We start from the raw sequence: 8,656 nt of genomic DNA, 5'->3' as shown, positions 1-8,656 counted from the left end.
CTTAGGTTCAGAGAAACACCGAAGAGCCTGCTTGACCGGCTTGAATCCCTTTAGGATATTGAGGCTGTGCTCGGCCAGACTGCGTGGGATTCCTGGCATGTCTAAGGGGTGCCAGGCGAATATGTCCCAATTCTCGCGTAGGAACTTTCGTAGTGCGGCATCCACAGCGAGGTTTAACTGTGCCCCGATGGAGGCTGTTTTTGTAGGGTCCGTTGGGTGGACTTGGAATTTGACTATTTCATCTGCTGGTTTAAAAGAGTTGGACTTGGATCTCTTGTCAAGTATCACGTCATCCCTATCCACTGTGGAGCGTAGCGCAGTTAATTCCTCGGCCGAAAGGTCTTCGGATAATGCCTCGAGGGCCAATGCGGCTGTTTTGTTTTCGGCGCGGAGTGATGTGTCCGGATCACTAGCGAGAGTGATGATTCCGTTGGGCTCGGACATTTTGAGCTTCATGTACCCATAATGGGGTATGGCTTGGAAGATCGTGAACACCTCCCGTCCTAAAAGGGCGTGGTATCCACTACTGAACGGGGCCACTTGGAATGTAATTTCTTCGAACCTATAGTTCTCCGGCGTGCCGAATACCACATCTAGTGTGATTTTCCCAGCACAACATGCTTCCCGACTGGGGATGATTCCTCTGAAGGTTGTGCTGCTTTGCTCAATGCGGTTCCAGTCTATTTCCATTTTTTGAAGAGTTTCCTCATAGATGAGGTTTAATCCACTGCCGCCGTCCATGAGTACTTTGGTGAGTCGAAAGCCGTCCACAATTGGACTGAGGACCAGTGCAGCTGGTGCTCGGGCTGTTCGGAATTTAGGTTCATCACTAGCATTGAAGGTAATAGCCGTGTCACTCCATGGATTCATTGCTGCCACGTGGCAGATTTCGGCAAGGCCGCGGAGTGTTTGCTTGCGCCTATTATTTGATGCGAAGGTTTCAAAGACTGTTAATACCGTATTGTTATCCACGGGATGGTGCTCTGTGGCATTTGGGATGAGAAGATACTCACCACTTTTGGCCACCTGCCGGAGTATCCAACATGCTCTAAGGCTATGTGTTGGTATGGTATCCGCTGTACTATGAATTTTGTAGGGTCCGTTAAGCCATCCCTCCAATACGGTTCTATGCCCTGTAGAGGGTTTTTGTTTCTTTGTAACTAACTCGGGTGTCTTATGATAGTGCACCCTTTTACTTCGGACTGGGTGTATATTCTGAGCCGGATAATCCCAAAATTTCGTTTCAGTTTTCCAGGCACTTTCCATCGCACAGTACTTTCGTACTATAGACGCCAAGTCAGCGAAGCGTGATATGTCACGGTGACTTAAGGCGTTAAGGATTCCCTTGTCCATGTAATTATTGCAGAAAAATGAGACTGCGTCTTCCTCGCGATAGTCCTTAACCTTGTTCATCACAAGGAGGAATCTGTCCCAATAATGATGTACTGTTTCATGGGGCTCTTGCCTGCTGCGGGAAAGATCGTTTATGTCTGGGTGGGTGGGTGGATTTGAGTCCGAACCCCTACCCGATCTGAGACCCAGGGGCCAAGGAGTTTCCAATCTTGGAAGCTCGGATTTCGGAGTGTTGCCCGATAAGTCTGGCCCGCTGCTTGACTCTAAGTTCAGGGCTTGGGTGATGTCCTCCCGTAAACGGGTATCCGGCTTGGAGAGCTCAGGAATCCGTACATAGTTAGTCCTCAAGATAGAGGAAGAATCGCCGCATTGTTCCTCCACCACCACAATATGATGGGTGACCGATGGAGAATTAATCTCCCTTTGATCGGGTTTAAGCCCAATCCAATCATAGTCCGTAGCGACTCCCAAGGCGGTGATACGATCCAAGAGCTCGTTTAGGGAAGAGAGCTCCATTGGATCCATCTGCTCGGCGAATTCTGAGCCGACGTGGAGGCTGTTTTTGATGACCCGAGAGGTCATCGTCGGTGCAGCGGTCGAACGGGCGGTCATGATGAAACCGCCAAGTCGGAGAGTTTGGCCGACAGCCAGGGCTCTCCCGGCGGTAATGTTGTTTTTAACAACGAGACGAGGCATCCTTCCTTACGGCGACGGCACAGTGGAACTCTCAATGAAAGCACCAATGTCGGTGTCAAAACCGGCGGATCTTGGGTAGGGGGTCCCGAACTGTGCGTCTAAGGCGGATGGTAACAGGAGGCAGGGGACACGATGTTTTACCCAGGTTCGGTCCCTCTTGATGGAGGTAAAACCCTACGTCCTTCTTGATTATTCTTCATAATATGAGTAGTACAAGAGTTGATCTACCACGAGATCGAAGAGGCTAAACCCTAGAATCTAGCCTATGGTATGATTGTATGTTGTCCTACGGACTAAAACCCTCCGGTTTATATAGACACCGGAGAGGGCTAGGGTTACACAAGGTCGGTTACAAAGGAGGAGATATACATATCCGTATTGCCTAGCTTGCCTTCCACGCCAAGTAGAGTCCCATCCAGACACGGGACGAAGTCTTCAATCTCGTATCTTCATAGTCCATCAGTCCGGCCAAAGGATATAATCCGGCTGTCCAGATACCCCCTAATCCAGGACTCCCTCAATTATGCTTTTACTTGTTGTGAGATTGCATGTACATTCAATGTACTCACATGGCATGTCATGCCAGCTTTTAGGAAAGTCTTACCGGATCGGAGTGCTTCACATGTCTAGGCCATATCCACATCGGTGTCCCTGTGCTATTGAGTACCGCTTCGTCGTCGTTCCGCTGCCGTGTAGTGGTCGTGGTTGAGGCCCCTTCATGTTCATTAAATAATGTGCATACCGTTCAGCTGCACCGTGTGTGCCGCTTGGCCTTGCTATCTAATGTAATGTCGAACCGATGTTTCCGCTAGCATCAATTAAGTGGTTGTTTTCTATACCAAGTTGTTGTGTGTTGCCAGAAGACTAGATCTCTGGGCTGGCAATGCAAGGTAAACCGGTTTCTCTGAGCCGGGGTGCCACAATGCTTGGTATCAGAGTCGCACTGACTGTAGGACATGCTAGACCGCCAACGCATTAGTTGAACAATAGCTAGTTTAGTCTTGAGTGCCGGTAGTGTTTGCATCTGGTTGCTGCATTGCATGCATTAGATTTATTGTTATTGATAACCGACTAATAGTTGTGAGTGTAGATGGCTTCAGTTCCATACCCGTACCAGTCTGAGCCAGCACCCTACATCTCACACCATCTACTTCAGAACGTGTGGCATCGACTCTACCCCGATGGTGATGATCAAGTGTACCAGGTGTATCGGGAGCATCTAGCGGACTCATTGTAAGAGTACTACGCGAAGGTCACTATGAATCACAGTTCCACTTACGGCGCTTATACTCATTCCTCCAAAGGTGGTTTTGCTTCCACGCCAGCTCTGGCTATCCAGTTTGCCACATTTGAGGCTCTTGTAGACTTGCGCTACAAAGAGGTTTGCATGCAGACCCACCCAAGTTTCTACTTATACCCGTCTCTGCACGAGAACGGGCGTATCCATTTCCCTCTTATTGATTTGGCATGCGATCATTCTTCCAGCCACCTTTCTCACTATATCACTGCCAGTTATATTTTGATCTTTGAGTTGGCCCGAGAGTTGACCCGTACCCGTACAGCTCTTGCTGCAGCTTGATTTGGTTCCACCCCACCTACTATCGGATTTACCCCATTTGTTCCCCAGTCTATGTTCCTCCTACTACTCCGGTTACCCCTCAGAGTACCTTGGCCACCTTGAGAGTGAACCCTCGTGAGTCTCCTGTCGAGTGGGCTTTTCTTCTCTCTACTCCCGCAGCTCCTATGCTTCGCCCTAGACCTGCCCCTAAGGTAGAGTCCTCGAGGCAGCGTCGCCGTGTTTCCTTTAACCCGAAGGTCTCCGTTGACGACATCAGTTCAGGATCTGAGCCTGAGGAGGACTCTTCTGCAGCAGTGGAGCCATAGTTCGTTAGCTCGCAGATGATGTTATCGCTATGTTGGGTGTTGTCATACTTCTCATAATGTTTTAGTTCATGTATGAGTCTATGTATAATTATGTTGGAACTTTCTTTATTTTCCTTGGCTTTTATCGCTTCTCTTCAGATTTTTTATTCACATTTCTTCCCTATTTATGGATGTTACTCATCTCAGTTGCCTCATATTGGGAAAAACAAACAAATAGGATGACAAGGGGAGGCAGAAGTAGTAAAGCTGGTTAGGATGTCTCTGTTTGTCGCTCAACAAGACATGGAGGGCATTTCCCCGAGCCATATCCACAACCACCGCCTCCACCACCACATCCGCCAACCACTGAATAGATCATGCGCATGTTGGAAGAAGAAGAAACAATGATCTGCTTGAACTATTGAAAAGTGTGCATGCTATGGATGGGCAGAATTGAAATCGGAATGGCAATCCAGTTGCAAATTGCTGACCCTATTGAAGCCCATGACTTGGAAAGAAATTGGAAATTGCTCGCACCGAAGGAGGTGATAAGGTTCCATTTGCGACCCACTATCTGGAAGGAGACGCAACTGTTTGGTGGGATAACACTAAAGCTATGTGGCCAGCGGATGAAGAAATCACATGGGATAAGTTCAAGGATTAGTTCCGCCAATGTCGCATCCCTACAGATATCCGTCACCGAGTACTTGAAAAAGTTCAATCATTTGGCCCGCTATTCCCTGTATGATGTGGCCACCAAAGAGAGAAAGATCGACAAATTCCTTGGAGGACTGAAACAACACCTCAGATGCACTCTCATTATGCTTGATTTTCGAGATTTCCAGAGTCTGGTCAATAAAACCTTGATTGCAAAGAGGGAGCACAAGCTTATTCAGGACAGTAGGCCCGCTCCTGATGACCGCAAGCAGAAGTTCGAGCCTAAGAAGGAAGGACCCATAGTCCAGAAGTCTCGTACCTGGCAACAGTCACAGGTTGAGTATAAGCCCAATTGGCAGCAGAATGTTAACAAGACCACTACCCAACTTAATAATATCATGATCAGCCCGGCACGCTAAGATTGTCAGCGTAGCAATGCGTGTTTCTCTTGTGGGCAAACTGGACACTACGCTAGACAGTGCCCCAAGAACGGCAAGTCAAATGCTCCATTAAAGCTGCAAGTTAATCACATGGGGCCATACCCTTTCCAGAAGACCATCCAAAGGCAAGTTCATCACCTCTCCGCAGAAGAAGCCCAAGAGAACCCGGAAGTCGTCATTGGTATGTTTTTCTGTTAATAGCATACTTGCAATAATTTTGTTTGACAGTGGGGCTTCCCACTCTTTTATTTCGCGGAGTTTTGTTGCCCAAAACAAGTTTCCTTCCTCGATTTTGGAAAAGAGTATGATGGTACAATTCCCGGGATCCTTTCTCAAAAGCAATTTGGCCTGCCGCAATTTGGAAATTGACATCCAAGGAGTCATGTTCGTAGCCTCTTTGATAGTCATCAAATCTGCCAAGTTAGATACTATTTTGGGAATGAACTGGTTAAACAAACATCAATTATGCATAAACTATGCGACCAGAGAAGTCACATTGACAAGCCAGGAAGGCCAAACTACAAAATTCTTTGCTTGAAGAAGCATGCCCAAGAAAGAAATGGTCTTCGCAGCTCTAGCTGAAGAATTGGATCTATTTCCTGTGGTCAGTGAGTTTCCAGATGTATTTCCTAAGGAACTACTAGGAATTCCGCCAGAACGTGAGCTTGAGTTTGCAATTGATCTTGTGCCCGGGACTGTACCTATTTACAAGAAGTATTACTGGATACCTTCATTCGAGTTAGTGGAGTTAAAGAAACAACTTGATGAGATGATTTAGAAAGGATACATCCGTCCAAGTTCTTCACCATGGGGATCACCCGCAATCTTCGTGGACAAGAAAGACGACAGTCTTCAGATGTGTGTGGATTAACATCAATTGAATGATGTCACTATGAAGAAGAAATACCCTCTTTCGAGGCTTGATGATTTGTTCGACCAACTCAGTGGAGCATAAGTATTATCCAAGATTGATTTGAGAATCGGATATCACCATCTCAAAATCAAGAAGGAGGATATTCCTAAGACTGCGTTCACCAGTCAATATGGTCTTTATGAATATAAGGTCATGTCTTTCGGACTCACCAATGCCCCTGCTTTCCTCATGCACATCTATACCTACTAATAAAAGAAATAGGTATTCTTAGTCCGTCATGCTATTTTGTAAAAAAAAACCTAATGTTTCTAACATTAAACCCATAGTACATATCAAATGTTTTTTTAAATACTCATATCTTTTAAACCGTAACTTCAAATTTAACATGTTATATATGGAATTTTATTAGAAAATTATGTAGAATCTGAATATGATGTTATTTTACCTGTTAAAAATTAAAAAATACTATCTAGGCTGCAATGTTAATCAACAACGCATTATCCATCTTTTTTTATATTGGTACTAATTCAGATTGGGGATGAACACCTCAGCAAAATCAGGATTGGACATGAAATTGAAGATAAATTCACTAGAGACACTCAATAAATAAGGACATGCATGATAAGAAATAAAAGGACACATTAAAGATGGATGTCCGCTATAAAATAAATAAAAGAGAAAATGCAGAGAAGATCCGATAAAGATGAGATGTTGCGCTATTCTCCTATATACAAAAAGAAGAAAAGTGTACATGCATGAAAAAAATTAAAAATGAGGCATGAATAAAATAAAAGACAAGTTTGATAAGATATAAATAGTGATGAAACAGGGACCAATACCTATGACATGTATGGTAAGAAATAGTGATGAAATGTGGCCGCAAGTACCTGCGTCAACATGAGACCATACAAAAATGTTTTTTTCTAGACAAAAAAAAATCTCTTTTTATGATTAAAAAATCATATATCTTTTTAATAACCTTTCTAACAACTCTTCATGTATTTAATAAATAGCTAGAAATTCTCAGATCATAGAACATTTTTTTAATTCGGAGCGTGTGGTATTTTTTCTCCCATTGCAACACACGAGCCTTTTTGCTAGTGATGAATAAAGTATTCATGGACTTCTTGGATAAATTTGTGGTGGTCTTCACTGATGACATCCTCATATACTCGAAAGATGAAGAAGAGCACAATGGACATCTCAGAGCAGTCTCGCAAAGACTCTATGACCATTAGCTATATGTGAAATTCAGCAAATGTTAATTTTGGCCAAAGGAAGTTGGATTTTTGGGGCATGTTCTTTTAGTAGAAGGTATAGCCGTGGATCCAAGCAAAGTGAAGGATGTTATTAAGTGGCCAGCACCCATGACAGTGACTGAGATCCAGAGTTTTCTTGTGTTAGCCAGATATTACCGTCGATTCATTGAAGGATTCTCTAAGATTGCCTAGCACCATGACAGAACTCGTCAAGAAGGATTAGAAGTTTGTATGGTCTAAGGACTATGAGAAGAGTTTCAATGAGTTGTAGGCCCGATTGACGTGAGCACCTGTGTTGACCCTCCCAGACGTCTGTCGCAGCTTTGATGTTTACTATGACACATCCAGGAGAGGTATTGGATGTGTTCTCGTGCAAGATGGCAAGGTTGTAGCCTACGCATCTAGACAACTATGACCCCACGAAGGAAACTACGCAATGCATGATTTGGAATTGGCCACAGTTGTGCACACATCGAGATGACAGGAGTGACGCAAGGTAGAATAAAGAGCATTCATTTTCCCGCAATTCAATACTTTTCTTTATTCAATGGGAAATGTATTGTAGGAAAACAAGATTGTAGTACAATTTGTCCTCCAGACTTGAGCTTTCTACACAATGCTCCCACCGGTGATAGGAGTAATAATCTTGGAGCAACTGTTGCACCCAGATTGCAGCACAACGCTAATAGTCCTTATTTCTATGGTGGAATTTATGCCACGTGTATAGCAAGAGAGCTGGGTGTTTCACCTTTGCCCTTTGACCCTATCCTACCCAGGTAGTATTTAGACTTTGATGCTATGAAAAATCATCAGATCCTTAAAGGAGATATTCATAATTTCACCTATAAATTGATGTTTAACCAAGCATCTATGGTGTACACATATTTGCCTATGGCTGCTCTCTTTGATTATCACAACAAGGGAAGGTATTTTGTTCTTGAGAGCGAGGCCTAAGCCCACAAAGCGACGATTGAGGCAGCACAGTAGGCCGAGGCATCCGCACCGAGATCCTCCTTGAGCTACCACGTTGACTACTATCCAGGCTACTGACTGCTTACCAAGTTAGGCCAAAAGCCTAAGCTTAGGGGAGTGCGTATTCCGATCGACATTACATTCATGTTCATACATTTCATTCCATTTGTTGGTGTCCACACTTTTTCATTGTATCATCCATGTTAAATTTATTTTCTCTATTTCTTCTTGTGTGTTTGAAAAACCTTAAAAAAACCAAAAAAATTAGTTGTAGTGAGTTTACTTTCTATGCATGCTTAGTTGTAATACTAAAAAGAAAACCCAACAAGATTTCCTTGCTCTTCTTTTGCTTGTGGGGAGCTTTCTTGTGTAAATAGTTTCTCTCATTTTTTCTTTTCCCTTTTATTTGCTTGTTCAAGAAAGCCAAAAACTCCAAAAATATTTCAATGTGTTTCTCTAAATTTCTTTTCTTTTTATTCGAGTCGTACCGAGAAGAAGACCATGATGAAAATATTGAGTGGCTCTCATATGCATAATTGTTG

Source organism: Triticum dicoccoides, chromosome 2A (genome assembly GCF_002162155.2).
Source record: "Triticum dicoccoides isolate Atlit2015 ecotype Zavitan chromosome 2A, WEW_v2.0, whole genome shotgun sequence".
NCBI classification, from domain to species: Eukaryota; Viridiplantae; Streptophyta; class Magnoliopsida; order Poales; family Poaceae; genus Triticum; species Triticum dicoccoides.
This window is presented reverse-complemented; position numbering follows the sequence as displayed.